Source organism: Pseudophryne corroboree, chromosome 5 (genome assembly GCF_028390025.1).
Source record: "Pseudophryne corroboree isolate aPseCor3 chromosome 5, aPseCor3.hap2, whole genome shotgun sequence".
Taxonomy (NCBI): domain Eukaryota; kingdom Metazoa; phylum Chordata; class Amphibia; order Anura; family Myobatrachidae; genus Pseudophryne; species Pseudophryne corroboree.
The window spans coordinates 648993780-649016383 of NC_086448.1; the positions used below are offsets into that span (position 1 = coordinate 648993780).

At 39.2% G+C, this 22604-nt stretch overlaps 1 protein-coding gene across 1 annotated transcript in view; it reads left to right on the forward strand.

Annotated features, from left to right (window-relative positions):
- The first annotated feature begins 16323 nt into the window (after positions 1 to 16323).
- Positions 16324 to 22604, forward strand: part of LOC134928197 (meprin A subunit beta-like) — a 155953-nt gene continuing 149672 nt past the window's right edge. The window contains exon 1 of the mRNA XM_063923657.1: positions 16324 to 16339. The gene's annotated coding sequence lies outside the window, so the exon portion shown is untranslated. The remainder of the gene's footprint in view (positions 16340 to 22604) is intronic.

The window sequence follows — 22604 nt, forward strand, 5'->3', positions numbered from 1 at the left end:
AAAGACTGGCGTATAGCGGAAGTAGTGCCTATATTCAAAAAGGGAAGTAAAGCTGAACCAGGTAATTATAGACCAGTTAGTCTTACATCTATAGTGGGTAAAGTATTGGAAGGTATTCTAAGAGATAGTATTCAGAAGTTCCTTGAAGTCAATAAGGTAATTAAAAGGAATCAACATGGGTTTATGAAGGACAGATCCTGTCAAACAAACTTACTTGGCTTTTATGAAACAGTAAGCGCAATCCTAGATCAGGGTAAAGAGGTGGATGTAATCGTTTTAGATTTTGCCAAAGCATTCAACACTGTACCACACATGAAACTTATCTACAAGCTACAAGAATCAGGGCTAGGAAGCACAATATGCACTTGGGTCAAAAACTGGTTAAATAATAGGGAGCAGCGCGTTGTGGTTAATGAATCTATTTCAATTGGACTGAAGTGCTAAGTGGTGTGCCGCAAGGCTCAGTATTAGGACCGCTATTGTTCAATATTTTCATTAACGACCTAACAGAAGGTCTAGAGAGCATGGTGTTAATTTTTGCAGATGATACCAAATTGTGTAACGTTATAAATGCGGAGGGGGATGCTGAGTCGCTTCAGAACGACTTAGTTAAACTAGAAGCTTGGGCAGCGAAATGCAGAATGCGCTTCAATACAGACAAGTGTAAGGTAATGCACTGTGGTAACCAGAACAAAAATAACACCTACCTACTAAATGGGGTAAAATTAGGGGATTCTGTACTGGAAAAGGACTTAGGTGTCCTCATAGATAGCAAACTAAGCAGTAGTACCCAAAGTAGGACTGCAGCAAAGAAGGCTAATAAGATATTAGCATGCATAAAACGGGGAATTGATGCTAGGGACGAGAGTATTATACTCCCATTATATAAATCACTTGTGAGGCCACACCTTGAATACTGTGTACAATTCTGGGCACCTTACTACAAAAAGGATATCCTGGAGCTAGAAAAGGTTCAGAGGCGGGCAACCAAACTAATTAAGGGTTTGGAGACACTGGAATACGAGGAAAGGCTTGCAAGACTAGGCATGTTTACACTGGAAAAGAGGAGATTAAGAGGGGACATGATCAACATTTACAAATATATAAGGGGACAATATACAGATCTTGCGCAGGACCTGTTTTTGGTTAGATCAACACAGAGAACTCGTGGACACTCGCTCAGGTTAGAGGAGAGGAGATTCCGCACAATACAGCGTAAAGGCTTTTTTACGGTAAGGACGATACGTGTTTGGAATTCCCTGCCTGAGGGAGTTGTAATGGCCGACTCGGTCAATACCTTTAAGAATGGGTTAGATAAATTCCTAATGGATAAGGATATCCAGGGTTACGGGGCATAGTCATGCACTATGGTTATTATAAAAAAAGGGGTAAAACGTAATGGCAGTCATCAACTTCAGTCAAAATGTTATACAAAATAATCGTGCATAAGAGACCACAAATAGGTTGAACTCGATGGACAATTGTCTTTTTTCAACCTTAGATACTATGTTACTATGTATGTTACCATGTGATAAAAGAGTTAAAGTTGACATTTCACTATCAGTCTGTTTACTCAGTACCAGATACCACTGCAAAGCGGCTGTGTATCATTTTGCCTTTTTATATTCTGATAAATTGCTATTCTGTAGTATGTTTATGATCTCTTCATCTAGACCTTGTGGGGCTGTTTTACGTATGTCATCGGTGCTGGGTTTGTTTTGTAAACGTTCTATCTGCCGCTGTGGCACCAGGTACATTTTCTCAGCGTATTCCATCAGCGATTAATCAGAAGCCCTGTTATTAATGGAATAGCAAAACCAAGCAACAAACCAATAAAACCGCCAGATTGTTTCACCAAACGCTTCTTTTTACCAATGGCGCATTTCTTAAACAAAGCGATTTTATAAGGGGCCACTTCTTTTTAAGGTACTTCAACTTTCTTTGTGACAATGGTATTTTACCTTTAAGTATGTTGAGGGCTATCTCACAAATGGCAAATACCAAATTGTTTGAAGCGTTGGATAAAATAGCACTTCTTTGGGTCAGTGTTGCCTTTATTATTGTCTTTAAAAGCTATCAATTACGCTGTAGCCGGGCTGACATGTTCACGGCTGATAGGACTATGACAAATGACTAAACATTGTGCATTTATAGCTTTTTAGAGACGCTCTTTTTAATGACATAAGCGACTGGCTCATCTGCTGGAAATAAACCACTTCGTAAGCGATATTCATCAATCCTATTGGTTCTTAAATCAACCAGTAAATAACCATATGGTGAGGTTGTCGCATTTTGGAATGCCTCCAGAAAGAATCTACTATTACTGGGGTACATATGTCTATCCAGCGTTGTAACCTGCAATTTATCCCGTGGATTTTTGAAAAGGACCATATATTTTGTGTTTAGATGTATCGTCCTGCTCTTTTTACCTTGGCAAAAGACATTTTGCCCTAGGTACATGATGCTGAGGTTTCTATGATGTACATACTTTGTGAATGCTTTCTCAATTTCAGATTTTTGACTAGTCGACTCCATCAGATCATCAACAACTGCTAAATTATTCCTATCAGGGGGGAAAAGTTGGTTATCGTTAAAAGTCTCAGGCAGACCCTCTATAAAACGCATGCTTTGGTAATCACACAGAAACTCATCGTACATAGGTTGCCAACAGCCGTAAAACCAAATCACATTATCAGGCATGTGTGAAATATGCGTAGATGCATTTTGCAGCAGCATTTTCACAAAATAACTTTTACCCAATTGGAGGGGTTGGCTAAAATACATGAGAATGGGTGTTGTAACCGGACATCCATCTTAATACCCGAACGGGAAAATATTTGTATTGAAAACTATGGAGTAATGATCTTTTGCATATCTTCAATTAAGCATAGTGGTACTATCATCTGTAAAGTCTAAAGCAGACACCTCATAATGTGGTAAAAATGCGTATTCAAAAAGCTTGTCGGGATCAGACACCAGACATGTGTTGGGCATGTTATTACGTTGACCAAACTTTCCCCATAAGGAGTTTTAAAACAATATTGAAATTTGTCTTTTTGCTGGGTTGATACCTATGTGATCGGGACGTAAAGACACACATTAATTTTTTTGATAGGCGTCTATATACGCTTGGTGTTTCTCAGAGTCTGTACACAAATCGGGATAACCAGAAGCCTCTAGTTTATCCTTAAGATGCATTTTAATGTAAACTGAAAACAAATCATCAGATCATTAAAATGCCACACCTCATAGATTTTACACACTTTGTACCCCTTGTCTGCAGCCAGTTTTAACTCAGGAGTACACCACGTACCCGTGATTGACCTGCTTTCATCGCTATGGGCACAAGGCTCTGTCTGCCCAGACTCTGCACATGTGCGACGTAAAGGAAACATCAGTTTTCCACGCATTTTAACAGGTAGAACAGGAAAGAAAAGACCCCATGGTAGATACACTTTTACCTTGGCAATACCGAAATACTTTGTAACATCCCCAAAATTTTGATAGATTATACTTGGATGTTTTATTGGGTACATTTTGGTTTTGTTGACAAAAGAGTACAGACTGGTAAAATCATAGTAGTGTATCTGTTCATCCCGCTGTGCTTTGTTATACAGCTTTATGTCATTTGTACGGCCGCCATAAAGCACTGCTCGGGGATCCAAGGGTTCGGGTAAGCCTTTACCCTTCCGAAAATCCTGTAGACTCTCAGCAGACTCTAATATTTTTTTCCATTCACATTCCCAAATGACGCGTACGTTAAAACCGCATAGTTTAAGAATGTTTTAGTCATTTTTTTTAATCATCGCCATTGTAACACGCACCACAGCCATGATAAAAACAACCTAGGAATTCAAACGTCGTTGGTGCTCCGTTAATCACGGTGTAACCATCAAGGTGATAGTTACCAACTTTCTTTTCACCCCCTTGTAAAGCGCGTCTTATTTCTATACCTTCTCTGTGTTCTATGTACAGCAACCATTGTATGGCCGGTGTTGAATAACGCTTCTGACTTTTGTGATAGTTATCCCCCGGTACAAGCGCCAAAGTATTTTCCGGTAAAAACTTGCAGCGGTACATAGCCATGCAAACGGATGCGAGGGTCGTGAGTTAAAAGGAGTCGACATATCTCTTAACAATGATGTCACCTTTCTTCTTAGTTATTACAAACTCTTGTTCCGTCCTAGCTATAACAGAGTCTCTGAAAGAGCTACATGCTTTTTGTAAAATTTTGACATCCACCCTACAGTAGCGTGCGAGTTCATCCTGAAAGTTGAATGGGGCTTGCTCTGCATTTTTTTTACCAATCTGTAAACTCTGCTTAATGTACAGCCATCATGTATTCTACACCAAAATACTCTATTGAGGGCATAGAACCTATGTAATTTTGGTTAGCGGACGTGTTAAAAAAATGTGGGAAATGTCCTTTGGAACCCTGAAACCCCATAGCTTTTGGTAATCGACTGAGGCGCATGGGCAAAAAATTTAAAGAGTCGATAAATCTTATCTTTAAATCTGTCACCGTTATACACAGTTTACCACCCTGTGCCAGCAAATTGATCTTAAATTTCTCCTTAATCAGTTGTCGCATAACAATGTATGCTTCATAACGACTGGCATAATTGGCTATGAACGTGTACCACTCAAATTTTGCTCACATGAATGTTTTTACAAAATCCTCTATACAAACATCACCCTTAAACTCCCAGGATTCATCATCCACTAGTGTTAGAGCGTAACAGTAATTTGGCACGTGAATATTGTTTTCTTGGCTGCACTCAAAATCATTAAAAAAATATGTAATTCTTAGTGGGCTTAACGGGTTTTATGTTTTGTATGTAACACAAATGACCCATAAATCCTGCAACTACTGTCTTGCAAATGGGGCAAATTATTCCTTCACATTTGTGTTTGGGGGTTGTAAACTTGCCACATTTATCACAATAGATTTTGTTAACACACTGTATCTTGTGAGACAAGGCTAGAGACTTGTGTGCCGCTAAACATTCAGTTGACCTGCAAAACACTCTATACATGGAACACCTTAGAGCAGCAGTACCTGTATCAACACAATCCTGTCTGAGACGAGCCTTACAAAAGAAAAGGCAAGAGTGATTATTTCTGTGATGATACGCTATGTGGCAATATGTACAGAAAAAACGGGCTACTACAAAAGCCTTAATATCTAATGTACCGTAGAAATGGTTATTATGCCATAATATGAAAAGAATTTCATCACACTGGCTGTCTGTGCAAAAATAATGCCAGCAACCATTGTTATGATACAGAATTTAAATTTTTGCTCTTAAGTGTTTTTCAAAAAAAGCAACGTTGCTAAATCCGATCGCTTTATCAAGAGGTAGCTTCAAAGCTTTATGAAGCTTGAGAGCCCTTTCATGGATCATGTGGTTTGTGGTGTTATTTTTGTCCAGAAGTTTGCAGAGGCTAACGGCCAGACACAGGTTGTTACCGATGTTATTTAAATCATGTAACAAACGTCTGCATTTCTCAATAATAAGGCTGCACATATGGGGTAAAATATGTAATCTTCGACCAGTGAGAGCGCCACCTAGATGATTCTTGAAAACGGAGATCATGAATTTTCAACTCCTCACCGTCAAATAAGCATTCAGCATTTCTTTGCAGCATGTTTGCTATCTGATTAAAAAAACTGACAGAGTCCAATGCCTGATGCGGTTTACGGTGTGAATAGATGGCGTTCTGTAGCCCACCACCCTCAAGCCTTAACTGTACGCTGTCATTAGAATCCAAATCAAACATAACTATTGAGCATCACCTGTATAGTGTTGTGTATTGACTGCACAGCATCTACAAATGATGTTACCCTGTCCAGATTGACAAACCGGAAATTATGATGGAATTCAGATGCTCTGAAATTGGGACGATGTCTTTCAAATCTATCAATGGATTCTAAAAACAGGGTGTGTCTCATTGTTATTAATGGGCATTGCTGGCCTGGATGCTATGGGTGAGGCCGGATGTTCAACATCGACTGATGGTGCAGGATTGGGTTCTATTGCCGGTGCTAGTGAATGTGCTTGAATTGGTGATATAACATATCAGAATGAATGCAACTCTTAATAAAAATAAGCATTATTCAATACAGAATTTCTCATAATAATACAATAATGCACATATACACACATAATAATGCGATCTGCTACATAATATTGATATACTGCGCCACCTTTTTTAAAATGTAACACAGAACCATTGAATTTTGACATACCAGTTTCTCATAATAATACAAAAATGAATGCACATACATTTAGGTATGGCTTAATTACCACTGTAACAATGTAACATGGCTCCATTGAATCTTGACATACCATTTTCTCATAATAATAATAAAAATCCACATACACAAACACACACATACACACATTTAAGCATGCCTATATCCCTATAGATTGTAAGCTTGCGAACATGGTCTTCCTACCTCTATGACTGTTATAGCCCAGTTTTGTTATATCATTGTTATTTCTAACTGTAAAGCACAACGGAATTTGCGGCGCTATATAAGAAACTGTTACTAAATGAATTCATTAATTAATGGTTAATAGCAACGTGATGAGCAAACACATAAAATAAATCAAATGCTGAAATACACATTTATAAGAATACTGCAATATTTAATCTATAATTTCTCATAATACAAAAATGAACACACACAAACAAACAAACAATCACACACACACACGGAATGTTTAATACCAATCTCTCATAATAATAAAAAAAAGTAGACACTCTACACACTGTACACTTTAGAGCAGCCACATCCGTATCAACGTGACGAGCAAACACACAAAAAAATCAAATGCTGAAATACACATTTATAAGAATACTGCAAAATATATTCTCTGTACGATCATATAAACCATCTATATAATTTTGCTTTGTCACCATTGCATAAATAATAATAATAATAATAATAATAATAATATGCTTACGTTTCTTATGAGGTCAACTTCTTGAGGCTACAGGCTTTAGTTTGAGAGTGACTGGGCTTACAGCACTCAAATAGGCATAGGTTACATGGCACAGCCCACATATGCTAATATACCACCCCCACATATGGGCTGTTCTGGGCATGTGCATTTTTTTTTAAATTTTTCTGTTCAGAAATATATCTTATATCTTAAAAGTAATAATACTTTTTTTCTGATGAAATTTTTATAAAATATTATTTTCAAAAGATGTTAGGTCATGCTTTTGCACAAACATGAGCATCTTGACATTTGTTTGTGGAAATGATATGTAAAAGTATAATACTAAACGTTTCCTATATGTGGTCTACAAGGAACCCCCCAATCATATAATTTTAAAATAATTCACATTATTCGATTTCTAATATGTTTTTTCGCACCGGCTTATGCAGCATATAAACACCTTCCTGTTGTAACCATTTTTTTAACATCTCATCTTTTATAATTCACATTATTCGATTTATAATATGGTTTTTCAAACCGGCTTATGCAGCGTATAAACACCTTCCTGTTGTAACCATTTTTTAACATCAGATCTTTTAAACAAACCTTTATTCGCCTTATAATATTTATTACCATTGCAATAACTTCTGGGTTTATCAACGTTTAATATGCCAATTTCATCAGCTTTTTCCGGTTAGCTATTTAATATGTGCGCTGATTGTCTAAGGGTCGCATTTTTATTTTTTTTATTTTTTTACACGTAACAATGTCATAAAATATAAATAACATTGTAACTTAAACATGCAAGCGTGTATATGTGTTTGCATACCATTCGCTGTATAAAATCATTACTTAAATGCGTATGATGAGTCTAACGAATTGTTCTAATACAGATTTCCCCCTTCACAGCTATGTACAGTCAAAGGAAATAATATAGCCACTGTTTATATATCATGTGGGCTGAATGTCGATTCATGTCTGAACATGCCATATATGTAATAATCGCATTGCATTTTTAATTTTCTTCCCCACACTGTCAAGAATCTATAACATCTGTTTCACATATATTTCAGTGTTCTGTATCTTACATGAAGACATCCATTCACAGTTCTGTGTCTCACATTCAGACACCCCCCTGCGTTGCCCCCACATCCTGTCATGTGTTGTGCTCGTGTGACTAACAATGTGTTTTGTGTAAGGTGATGTTTCAATCTAATCAGGTCTGCAAGGTTCACAAATCATGCTTTTACCTATAACACACACTTTCACTCATACAGTATATGCGATTCCCCCATCGTATCATTTAAAATAATCCACATTATTCGATTTATAATATGTTTTTTTGCGCTGGCTTATACAGCATATAAACACCTTCCTGTTGTAAACATTTTTTAACATCGGATCTTTTAACACCCTTTTATTCGCCTTATAATATTTATTAGCACCGCAATAACTTCAGGGGTTAAACAACTTTTAATATGTAATTTTCTTCAGATTTTTCCGGTTAGCCATTTAATATGTGCACTGATTGTCTAAGGGCCGCATTTTTATTTATTTTTATTTAAATTTTTTACATGTAACAATGTCATAAAATATAAATAACATATTGTAACTTAAACATGCAAGCGTGTATATGTGTTTCTATACCGTTCGCTGTATAAAATCATTAGTAAAATGTGTATGATGATTCTAACGAATTGTTCTAATACAGATTTCCCCCTTCACAGCTATGTACAGTCAAAGGAAATAATATAGCCACCATTTATATACTGTAGCATGTGGGCTGAATGTCGATTCATGTCTGAACATGCCATATACTGTATGTAATACATTGCTTTTTTAATTTTCATCTTCTCACTGTCAAGAATCTATAACATCTGTTTCACATATATTTCAGTGTTCTGTATCTTACATGAAGACATCCATTCACATTCAGACACCCCCTGTGTTGCCCGCACATCCTATCATGTGTTGTGTCAAGGGTTTTGTGCAAGGTGATGTTTCAATCTAATCAGGGCTGCAAGGTTCACAAGTCATGCTTTTGCTTATAACACACACTTTCACTCATACAGTATATGCAGACCACAAGGATCCCCCATCGTATCATTTAAAATAATCCACATTCGATTTATAAAAAAAAATTTGCGCCGGATTATACAGCGTATAAACATCTTCTTGTTGTAACAATTTTTAACATTGCTTCTTTTAAACATGTCTTTATTTGCCTTATATTTATCAACGCCGCAATAACTTCCGAGGTTTAACACAGTGTAATATGCTTTTTTCATCAGATTTTTTTCAGTTAGCCATTTCATTTATGCGCTGATTGTCTAAGAGCTTAATTTTTTTCTCAAGAGCAAATCAATGATCTTTTGATATCAGTTTTATATCATATGATATCAGTTTTATATCAAACACAATTAAAAGGGGGCAGGGCTATAAAAGGAGGCATGGTACCTGTCAAAGTTTGACGAAAAGCGGTTCTCTCCTCATTGAAATATGGACATGCACTATTGAGGGGATTGGTATGAGATCCTGCCGGCTGCGATACAGAATGTCAGGATCCCAACATTGGCATCCCGAGTGGTAGAATGTCGGCGGGTGGGCCAGCGCAATGAAGCCCCCTGTACGGGGTTGGTGGCGAGCTATGCTTGCTACAATTTCTATTCTCCCTCTTTGGGTTGTTGTGGACACCCATAGAGGGGGAATCACCTACCTCGCCGGTATACCCTGGCCCTGTCAGGATCCCGGCATCAGTATTGTGACAGCCAGATTCCCGATGATCGGTATGCTGACTGCATACCATATTGAGGACCCTGCCACTGGCCCTCCCTGGTGACTGTTCAATTGTGGTTTGCAAAATTAAATCCCACACTAAAAGGGATTTATCATTGCTTTTTGGTGCAGAGACAGAGCCTTTTCTTTTTTGACCAGTGAATGAATTGTGATTATATGATTATTGTAAATAAAATTGTGTTTTCAATATTTATACACTGTTTGATTTATTAATTTAATTATGCTCTCCCTATGTGAGTTTAACAATGTGTTTTAATCTAGTAGTTTCTATATAAATACAGTATTAATAAGGGTAGCAGTGTTAGTTACATCTTATACCCACTAAGGGTATATAGTATTATTTGTGCCCGGTGTGTGTGTTTTTTTTTTCTAGCATGGGAACCGTTATGGTGCATAGCACATGATGTATTAAGCAGAGAGTACACCCCTCTGTCTAAACATGATATGCTGTGACACTGTCAAAGTAGAAAATTCTGTCTTTGAGCCAATGTGCTTCCTCTGTTACAAGACACTGTAACATCCTCCCCTTCCACACTCACCTCTTCCATCACATGACAATTACACTGTGGTGACTATATTTTGTTCCCCTCTTAAAAGGTATTGGAAAGGAGATAATTATTTTTGGATTTTAGCTAAGAAAACAGAACATCCGATGAATATTTAAAAAGGTGATTGTTATTCACAGAAAAAAATGAACAAAAACCACTTCTATATGGGATTGCAGCTTTAATATATATGCCTGTATATTCCTTTCACCTGTGAGTACAAGTTGTAAAATGGTTTATTTATATTATATTCCTCTACCTTTGTGATTGACCAAAACCCAACCATGATGTAATCATGAGTCATTTTATTACAATGAATTACTTTCAGTTCTACATTACTTTTTTATGACTCTATACACCATGCATCTATAAATCTACCTATGGGCAGAGTTCAAAGCTGTGTATAAAAAAGTAAAGTTCTGTGTCTATATTTAAACCAAGGCAGTGCAATGGCTCTTTCCCTGTTGCTCTTCCTATTTTTCCAGTTTGCCCATGGTCTGGTAAGTATTCTAATATACTGTATCAGCAGAAATTAGAAAAGTCAGGCACCTTATACTGTAGTATTTGTAATAGATTTATATATATATTTACATAAAGTGCATAAAAAAATTTGCTTCTGATATATTGAAAAAATTTATTAGAGGATAAAGTGTCAAGTGCATGCATACTGGTAATGTGTGTGTGTGTGTGTGTGTGTGTGTGTGTGTGTGTGTGTGTGTGTTTATATATATATATATATATATATATATATATATATATATATATATATATATACTTGTCAGTTGATGATCCTGGAAGTAAACAGGTTGAAACCTTATTTGGAAGATAAAGTACAGCTAACAGTAGTGTAGCACTGTATATTGTATTAATTAAAGCTGTATATTGTATTACTTAAAGTAGAAACTGTGTACAATAATAGATTTGAATTAAAACTTATCTGTGTATCCATTACAGTGTAGTCCTCACACAGTTTGCAGGCATGTCCAAACTGCGGCCCTCCAGCTGTTGTGAAACTACACATCCCAGCATGCCCTGACACAGCTTTAGCATTCTCTGACAGCAAAATTGTGTCAGGGCATGCTGGGATATGTAGTTTCACAACAGCTGGAGGGCCGCAGTTTGGACATGCCTGGTTTAAAGTGTAGAGCTAGATATCTTCTAAAAAAATATAGAAAAAATCCACATAGTGTTGCATTTTTAAGAAGAAGCTTTATTTTAAAACTGCAAATAAGATTCAATAAATGTAAAAGTTTGTCTGATGTTTCTTGTACTATCCTGTACTATATTTACTAAAGTGCGGGTTTACAGAAGTGGAGATGTTGCCCATAGCATCAAATCAGATTCTACTTATTATTTATCTGGAACCTGATTGGTTTCTATGGGCAACATCTCCACTTGTATAAACCTGCACATTAGTATATATACCCCCTAGTCTCCCAAGGATTCCTAGGGCTTATTTACGAAGCGGCTTTCCAGCAGGTTGGTTGTGAAAATTGAAAACAGCACTTGCAGTCAGTGTAAAGTCTGGCGCTTTATAAATAAAGCTTCTAGATACACTGGTGTGGCCAGTAAATATTCAGGAAGGAGTTTGTAATGGAAGTGATAATGTTGGAATGTATATATATGGCAGCCATCACAGAACAGGAGGTAGTTACCGTTTTTAGAGAGAGCATGCAGTCCTTATGCATTTCATGCTACTAGGACTTCATGAGGGGATAGGAAAGGGGCACAAATGGCCCCTGTACAAATCTTCTAATTGATTAAAGGGGGGTACACACGGAGAGATCCGTGCTTAAAATCTAAGCAATCTTGCTAGATTGCTTAGATTTTAAGCACGGATCTGCCGTGTGTATGCCCTCCAGCGATAGCGATGCGCGGCCCCGCGCATCGCTATCGCCGATGCTAGATTGAGCTGCATGCAGGCTCAATCTAGCGGGTCGCTCACTTCACCGTTGTGTGAAGTGAGCGGCCCCCCGTCGGCTTTCCCCCTTGCTCGCGCTGTGCTGAGCGGGGTGAGAGATGTGTGCTGAGCGGTCTGTGTTAAGATCGCTCAGCACACATCTCTCCCGTGAGTACCCCCCTTTAGTGTCAGCCCTGGATTGTGTTGACTGCTGGTTGCTAATGCTTTGTTTACTTTGAAACACCAAAGCCTACATAATCTATTGTGTATCTATAGAAGCAGCTGTGACCATTCTATTGGTGACTGAAATTAACTAAGTTTTTAGTGCACACTACCATCTTACTCTTAAGGGGTGATGTAGTAATTCTAATCAACAATTTCAGGCATATTATTGCTGGTTGAACAAATTCTTATATTCAGATGACTTGGTATAGCAAAATTGCCTCCTAAGGATTCATAAATAACATAGAATTTAATGGCAGATATGAACCACTTGGCTCATCTAGTCAGCCCTAAACACAGGTACATGTAGGGTTATTCTTTATTGGGAGCCAATTAACCTACCAGTATATGTTTAGATTTGGGAAGAAACCGGAGTACCCGGAGGAAACCCACGCAAGCACAGAGAGAATATACAAACTCCACACAGTTAGGGCCGTGGTGGGATCCGAACTCATGACCTCAGTGCTATGAGGCAGTAATGCTATCCATTACACCAGCCATGCTGCACTAGGTATATTATGGGGTACTTGTACTTCAAAAATACTATTTCAAAAGTACATAAAATCATGTAATATGGAAGGTTAAAAATACATAGAAAACAATATATAAGTTTACATCACCCATTTATGAAACAAATAATGTCTCATAGTTGCTTAATTTAACAACATATTTACTGGATTTAATTATAACAAATCAATGGAAAATGGACAGCGTAATATAAGGGAAAGGTGATTGTCACAGACTCAATATACCAAATAATTTATGAATACAGAAATATAATTAGAATTTAATAATAATAATTTTTTAAGGAATTTTAGCAGATAGTTTACAGAAAATTTGCTATTGTTCTGACCATAAGAGTTGGTGTATTTAGTTAACATATATCCAATACATGTGATCGAGACAGATTTAGACCTCATGGGACCCTAAGCAACACTCACTGCTAGTGTTATATTCAGCTTATTGTAGATGAGGATAATATATAACCGGTGGGGAGTGAAGCCACACACACATCCCATGTGAGGCTCTGTAATAAGTATGTGGTTATCGGGACGAGTGACCAGGTATTTCAACCCAGGTCGTGAGCAGGGTTGAACATGTGTTCAACCCGGCTCACTGTGCGGTGTGAACGGGAGCTGGGTCGATGCGACCCATTTCCTGTTCACTTTCTATGTACAGGTGGTGCCTGGAGATCATGTGATCTCCAAGAACCGCCCCCTCTGCGCCACCGCTGACGTCAGCAACCCGGAAATATGCCGGGCTGCTGACTGCGGTGTGAAAGGTGCCTGAGGCGTGTTGCACCCTGGGAGCTCCAGTGTCAGGCTCCTGGGTGCGACCCGCCTCAGGCGGTGTGAAAGGGGTATAACTGTGCTAATAGCGGTTATAGAGGAATGTGTCATCGTGCTGTAAGGGGTTATAGAGGGATGGGTCAGTGTACTCTAAGTGTTAGAGTGATGGGTCAATGTGCAGTGAGGGATTGTAGAAGAATGGTTTAATGTGTTTGCAAGGGTTTCCTCCCACAATCCAAAAATATGCTGGTAGGTTAATTGACTCCTGACAAAATATTAACCCTAGTATGTAAGCGTGTGTATGTACATGGGCAGAATAGATGGGCCACGTGGACCGAGATAAAGTACCAGCCAATCAGCTCCTAACTGCCATGTTACAGGCTGTGTTTGAAAAATTACAGGAGCTGGTTTGTTGGTACTTTATCTCTGTCCACTTAATCTCTCTCCAAGGCTTGGGTCTAACTATTTTTTTTCCATCATGAATAGACCCCACTGTCAGCTATAGCTGGTTCACAACACAAACAACAGTGTTTGTTGCTATGTAGAATAAACCTAACATATCTAAATATTATAGAGAAAAAGTTACCTCAGGAGTGCTAATACATTCATAAGAGAGTAATCCCTTAGTAGATGATATACCTTTTTGCAAATAGTCATTCAATGATATAGGATATAAAATACGAAATATATCAGGAAACTGACATCCAGTTAAATACCTGAAAATGTATTCCTGGTATAAAAACAGAGGTTGCTAAAACATATTCATATAAAATACAATACACATAATTAATATTGATTCACATAGATGGTAACATTTGAACCTGACCAATTTTCAAAGGATGCAATGCCAGGCTATCACCTCACCCTTACGGGTGTGAGCTCCTTAGGTGAAGATCCTTTTTATAAGGTACAGGGTGTTACAAACACGAACCTACGTGTTTTGTCCACAAATGGGACTTCATCAGGGGTATAGCTCTTCAAAGAAAGAGAAAATATAAGGTAACATAAAATGACATTTGCATACCACAAAAATAGACATCTTATTGTTTACATGTCCTTTTAAAAAACTATTTGTGAAATATACGTATAAACCTGAAGAAAGACCAGTGCCTATTAAAATACATTATTACAAAATCTGATTATGAATATAATTATTTTCTCATTATGAAAATAATTATTTTTTCAATATAATTATTTTTCTAATCTAATGAATTTTTCTAAGGCTACCATATCATATACAAAAGAGGAAATACATACCAAAAGGATCGATTAAATATACATTCAACAAGGCTTTGTTTTCTTCAAATGGTGAAATCGAATCCTCAAAAGGGCTTAAGAAGGCTTAATTGTAGGATGTAAGGTTTTCAGGATTTAGTTTCACTCTTGGTGATATAACTCAATTGATAAGCTTATTAGATACATAATACTAGTGCCGTAACTAGACATTTTAGCGCTGTGTGCAAGAAATGGTATTGGCGCCCCCCCCCTTTATATATAATAGAGGCAGCTATATAGGGGCGTGGCTTCATGGGGAAGGGGTGTGGCCACAAAATAATACCAATTCATAATACGGTGCACAGTAGTCTCAATTATTCAAATTACGCCGCACAGTAGCACCACTACACCAGGTAGAGCCCCTTTTACACATTACGGCAGCCAGTCCCCATTTTTACACATTATGGCAGACAGTCCCCCTTTTTACACATTACAGCAAACAGCATCCCCTTTTTACACATTTTGGCAGACAGTCCTCCTTTTTACACATTACGGCAGACAGCGTCCTCTTTTTACACGTTAAGGCAGACAGCGTCCCCATTTTACACATTATGGCAGACAGCGTCCCCTTTTTACACATTACTGCAGTCAGCGTCCCCTTTTTATACATTATGGCAGACAGCATCCCCCTTTTTACACATTACGGCAGACATTGGCCACTGTGAATGCAGGGATGAGGGAAGCGCATCCCAGCATTCACAGCGGCGGCGGCCAGCCTATGTGGAAGGAGAGGGACAGGTGCAGTGGTGCCGCTATCAATTACAGAGCGCTGCTGCGGCTCCCTCCTACCCCTCCCTCCTCTTCCTTCTCCGCTGCCTCCGGAGCTGCTCCTCTCCTCCTCCAGCGCACACAGGCGGCTTGTAATGAGTCAATTTGACTCATTACAAGGCGCTGACTTGGAATGTGGGCAGTTGCGCCCTCAGAGCGACTGCGCTGTGTACCAGGCACACACGTAGTTACGGCTCTGCATAATATTAATGGTATGATCTACTGATGATATTCATTGGACAAAATAAAGTTGCAATTCTTATTAATTAGTTCCATTCAATGGGTACATACCAAATCATGGGGTAGTGACCATACATATGTGTTATAAAGCAGACCTACCGCAAAAGAGTTGTGGTGATATCAATTAATTAAATCTCTTTTTATATAAATAGATGGGTCTATGCTTATTCAAGTCCTCCTCTAAATATTAATTTAACTGGTAGCAGCCTTGATACTGGCTTTACCATTAAATTAATATGTATTAACAGTTTCTTAAATAGCGCAGCATATTCCATTGTGCTTTACATACATAAACATACATATAATAATCATTTTCCTTTTGCTATATTTTTCAGCCTGTTGGAGATCAGATAGGTAAGTTTTATTGTATTTTTAACATTTGTTCTTAAAGAAAAATATACTCAATTTTGTAGACGCCGTATAGTCCAATGGGTGTTTGTTTAAAAGAAAATTAAGCACCTGTCTTAGAGTTGGACATACAGTGCATCCGGAAAGTATTCACAACGCTTCACTTTTTTCACATTTTGTTATGTTACAGCCTTATTCCAAAATGGAATAAAATAATTTTTCCCCTCAAAATTCTACACACAATACCCCATAATGACAACGTGAAAAACTTTTTTTTTTGAGATTTTTGCATATTTATTAAACATAAAAACCTAAGAAATCACACGTACATAAGTATTCACAGCCTTTACTCAATACTTTGTTGATGCACATTTGGCAGCAATTACAGCCTCAAGTCTTTTTGAATATAATGCCACAAGCTTGGCACACCTATCTTTGGGCAGTTTCGCCCATTCCTCTTTACAGCACCTCTCAAGCTCCATCAGATTGGATGGGAAGCGTCTGTGCACAGCCAGTTTCAGATCTCTCTAGAGATGTTCAATCAGATTCAAGTCTAAGCTCTGGCAGGGCCACTCACGGACATTCACAGAGTCATCCTGAAGCCACTCCTTTGATATCTTGGCTGTGTCCTGAAAGATGAACAGTCGCCCCAGTCTGAGGTTGAGTGCTCTGGAGCAGGTTTTCATCCAGGATGTCTCTGTACATTGCTGCACTGATCTTTCCCTCTATCCTGACTAGTCTCCCAGTTCCTGCCACTGAAAAACATCCCCACAGCATGATGCTGCCACCATAATGCTTCACTGTATGGATGGTATTGGCCTGGTGATGAGTTGTGCCTGATTTCCTCCAAACATGATGCCTGGCATTCATGCCAAAGGGTTCAATGTTTGTATCATCAGACCACAGAATTTTGTTTCTCGTGGTCTGAGAGTCCTTCAGTTGCATTTTGGCAATCTCCAGGCGGGCTGCTATGTGCTTTTTACTAAGGAGTGGCTTCCGTCTGGCCACTCTACCATACAGGCCTGATTGGTGGATTTCTGTAGAGATGGTTGTCCTTTTGGAAGGGTCTCCTCTCTCCACAGAGGAATGCTTAGCTCTGACAGAGTGACCCTCGGGTTCTTGGTCACCTCCCTAACTAGGGCCGTTCTCTCCCGATCGCTTAGTTTAGACGGCCGGCCAGCTCTAGGAAGAGTCCTGGTAGTTCCAAACTTCTTCCATGTATGGATGATGGAGGCCACTGTGCTCATTGGGACTTTCAAAGCAGCAGATATTTTTCTGCACCCTTCCATGGGTTTGTGTCTCGAGACAATCTTGTCTCGGAGGTCTACAGATAATTTTATTTGACTTCATGCTTGGTTTGTGCTCAGACATGCACTGTCAAGTGTGGGACCTTGTATAGACAGGTGTGTGCCTTTCCAAATCATGTCCAATCAACTGAATATACCACAGGTGGACTCCAATTAAGCTGTAGGTACATCTCAAGGATGATCAGTGGAAAAAGCATGCACCTGAGCTCAATTTTGAGCTTCATGTCAAAGGCTGTGAATACCTATGTACATGTGATTTGTTTTCAATTCTTAATAAATTTTAAAAAATCTCCCCCAAAATTTTTTTTTTCATGTTGTTATTATGGGGTATTGTGAGTAAAATTTTTAGGGAAAAATGATTTTTTTTTTTTCATTCTGGAATAAGGCTGTAACATAACAAAATGTGGAAAAAGTGAAGCACTGGGAATACTTTCCAGATGCACTGTAAATCCAACTCTGTTTTACTATGCAGGAAGTAAAATGAACATAGATAAGAATGTGTGACTGCACCTGTTTTAAGGGAATTTAGCTGCTATCAATGGTCTGCAGCTGAATGGAACTTAAAATAGTTGAAAAGCGAAGTAACCTTTGGCTGTTTGTCTAACTTTGACCCTGCAAATGTTGCCCTGACACTTATCTTGAATAAGTAATCGGTTATAAGGAACTAAACTGTAAGTTATAAGTTTCATCTTATTTTGCATAGCTATTTCTGCATAATCATGTCTGTCTGTCTGTCATGTCTGTCTTCCATGTCATGGACAGATCTCATCGGTCTGCTATGCTATTTGATTGAAATTAAACCCATTAATTTTTATCTTGTATAACTATAACGTAATTTACATTCTGATATGGTTTATGTAACCCCATGTATGATACTAATCTGTAGAAACTTTATTTTGTTAATAAATAATATTGTTTCTCACGTCCCTCTGTTCTTTCATCTGTTTGTCCCATGTCTCCATTTTCTTCCCCCTATTCCTCCTTTCTCCCCTTGTTTTTGTGCCTGCTCCTCCCTCCCCTCTTCCACCGGTCCTCCTATCTCTCCCTTGTTCCACTTTTCCTCATTTCTCCCCCTGATCTTTCCATTTCACCATGGTCCTTCACCTGTTTATGCCCTACACCGCCTGTCCCTGTTTTTCCCTGTTTTTCAACTCTTGTTTACCTGTTCCTCTAATTCTTTCTGTTCCTTCATCATAGAGAGCACCTGGGTTGAGATTCTGCTGCAAGGGGGCATGATAGGGGTAGGCACCCTGTTTGACTTTCTCCTCCACCATGGAGGTTAATGTGTCTGGGGGTGGCATGAGCACCTGGTTCAGTATTCAGGGGTGGGTCTGGGAACTTCTTCAGCAAGGTGGGTGGGCTGTGCCCTTTTCACTTGACCACAGGGCACGTGCAACATTCATTCACTGGCTACTATGTGTATTGTTCCTCCGCTCGGTTGGCTCCATTCTGGAAGGTCTATAAGTTTATTCTATACTGACAGTGAGTGGATGCAGGTGTAGGCCCAAGTCCCTGTCCGTGGTGTAGCCAGCCCCTATCCCAGGGGCCAGTGAGAGTGATGGACATGCACATGCTCCTTTCCCCCTTCTCTTACCCCTAAATACAGGGCCGGACTGCCTATCTGGCCCTTCTGGGCCAGAAGGACCGATGGGCTGGTGGGCAAGTACAGTCACACAGAGAGCCGGGAAGGCCACGCACAGCGTCCGTCTCTGTGGTTGCCCCAACCCCCCCCCCCCCTCCCAGCTGCCTGAAGTGTGTTTCTATGAAATATTGGGGTGTGCCGTGAGTCCACGCCCCCGTGACTCATGGCACTCCCCCGTGAGCAGTGTCTGAGTGCCCCTTTCATGACGCACAGGCGGCCACAGTCCATCCTGCCTAAATATATATTTTTCTTATTACCTAGGGTCTGACTCATATTACAGACATTATGGGGCATATTCAATTTGCCACAACAACATTCTGTCAGAACCTTACTTGATGTGCATGTGTGTGCATTAGGGGTCTATTTACTAAGCCTTGGACAGAGATAAGGTGAATGGAAATAAAGTATTAGCCAATCCGTTCCTAACTGGAGTCCACTTTGTCTCTCTCCAAGGCGTATACCCCTTTCACACCGCAGCTTGTACCCGGTAATTTGCTGTTTTTACTGGCTTCCTAAATGGTTCGAGCTGCGATGTGAAAGGGTCACCTTCAATTTACCGTTTACAAAATACCAGTATTTTGAAACGGTAAAAAAGCAGGGTCCTACCCGTTTCAGACCCGTTTAATTGTGCAGTGTGAAAGGGTCTGAAACGGTATTTGCAAGCCCCAGAAGTTGATAGGCTGTCTCCATGTGTGATCTCACCAGGCAGAAGCAGGAAATAAACATTTAAAATGACAACCACTGTTTTGTATGGGTGAAACGGGTTCAGTGTGAAAGGTACCAAAACGGTAATGAAATGGTAATATACTGGTTACAACATGCAATGTGAAGGGGGTTTAACTGCTCAGACCCTTTAAGAACCGTTTAAAGAACCGTTTCAAAAGCAGGTTTTGCGATGTGAAAGCAGCATTAGTAAATAGACCCCTTAGGTCAGTATGTAAAACACTGGAGGTTTTTTGCCCACACTTCTATGGGCCCTGCGAAAAACTTGCCTGCTTAAGTAGTTTGAGCAGCCATCACCTCTTGACTATACTACATATGTAAATGTAGTAACAGAAATATAAAAATGTGTAAATGAGACCTGTTATATTAACGTCCTTAACTTTTATATTTTTAAGACGTTAATGAGTCTTAAATAAACCGTATTTTAAATAAAAAATTTAAATGTCGTAATTAAAAGAGTTATTCAACAGTTCTGACACGTCTTATAAATTGCATCATTACTTTTCCATTACGCGTCTATCCATTTTCCCCTACAAAAACATACTGTACTTTGTAGAAAGAGCAAAACTAAAATCAGAAGATGACAGGTTGTATTCCTAAAGGGGGCAACCAAGACAGGGACATGGCAATGTGATTGCTTTTAATTGTAGCCCAGCCCCTTGCTGTTCTAAGCTGCCATTTGCTGCGGTGATGCAATTCAATGCAATAAATCACAGACCACTCACTTTCCCTGGGTGGTAGTGGACGATATGAGGAAGTCTGGTCCCCTCATTCTAGTGTCCTCAAGAGCCACCTGCAATTCGGGACTCTGCCGGACATTGGGGGGCATTCCGAGTTGTTCGCAGCGCAGCAATCAGGCTAAGAAAATTGCATTTCTGTGCATGCGTATGCCTCGCAATGTGCACGCATGACGTACGGGAACAAAGCCCGTTGTGGTTGTACACAGGTTCTAGCGAAGTTTTCAGTCGCACTGACGGCCGCAAGAAGATTGACAGGAAGGAGGCGTTTCTGGGTGTCAACTGACCATTTTCAGGGAGGGTTTGCAAAAACGCAGGCGTGTCTGAAAAAACGCAGGCATGGCTGGGCGTTCGCTGGGCGGGTGTATGACGTCAAATCCGGACACAAATAGGCTGAAGTGATCGCAAGCGCTGAGTAGGTTCAGAGCTAATAAGAAACTGCACAAACTGTTTTTGCAGAGCTCGGCTGCACAAGCGTTTGCACTTCTGCAAAGCGAAAATACACTCCCCAGTGGGCGGCGACATAGCGTTTGGACGGCTACTAAAACTAACCAGCGAGCGAACAACTCGGAATGACCCCCATTGCTGGAGAATTAGTAAGTATGCAGTATGTAGGAATGAAGCAATAGAATGTTTTAAAAGAAATCCTCCCCACAAGAGTAAGACGTGCAGGAGAAACAGTGGCTAGTAGATAGGAGGGCTGATAATGTACAGAGAGCTACTGTACATTGACAGAGGCAGAGCTTACCTACAGTATAATAATATACAGATTATTGCATGAGCCTGTAAAGCCAATGCAAGTTGCAATAATATTGTGGTAAATGAATGTGATAAAGTTGTTTGAACACAAATACTGTAAATGTATATAAAGCATGAGGCGCTCTAATAATGGCTCCCACAATCATCTCTGCTTTATTCACAAGTTTCACTATCAGCGGTCACAATAACAATAAGCAGTAGAAAGCACAAATTAATTTTGTCAGGCAGCCATGTCCATTTAGTGGTACATTAGGACTCATGTAATAATTGACCACTATCATAAGTAATTGTTTATTCTTGTATTTTAAAGCCATGTTATCCTAATTAGAGGTAATCTTTAATTTACAAAATTAATCTGGAAGGTCTACACTCACTATGTCACTATGTCGACACTCACTCAGTATGTTGACCTGAAAATGCCGGCAGTGGGATGCACACATGGGTGTAATGTTACTTGGCACATTGTAACCATGTAAATATGGTTAGTCATTGTCCACATAGTGAATGCTGACATCCTGTCTATTTGCAGCTTTCACCTCCAGCCACATTCCATCTCCTGTTCCGCCAAGAACTGAAGTAGTGGTGAAATTCCAGCATCCGAGTGGTACATGGAGCTGGAGCACTTCTATCACACTGCTTACAATCACTATTACTTTCATTACTAAGAAATCCATGAGGCTTGAACATGCAGTATTGTGGGAGAAAAATATAAATGTAGAACTAAATTAATGGATTAGTTTAATAATGCTAGGCTGGTATGCCGGTCATAGGAATTAAATTTTTTCCACTACAGTACACACCTTTCCATTTTTTCCTCAAACAATGGGCCAAATGTAATAGAGTGAGAGTTTCAGAAAGTGAGAGATTTGGTAAGGTTTTTCAGTTTTTTTTAAAGTGGCAATCATTTACACTGCAAAACCAAGTTGATCTTGCTGTGTAAATGATTGCCACTTTAATAAAACCTGAAAAACCTTACCAAATCTCTCACGTACTGAAACTCTTATTCTATTACATTTGGCCCAATATGTCTATTGATATAGCCTATTGGGACGGTGGTCACAATAGGTCCACACACAGCAGATATAAAAGTGACCTTCAGGTCA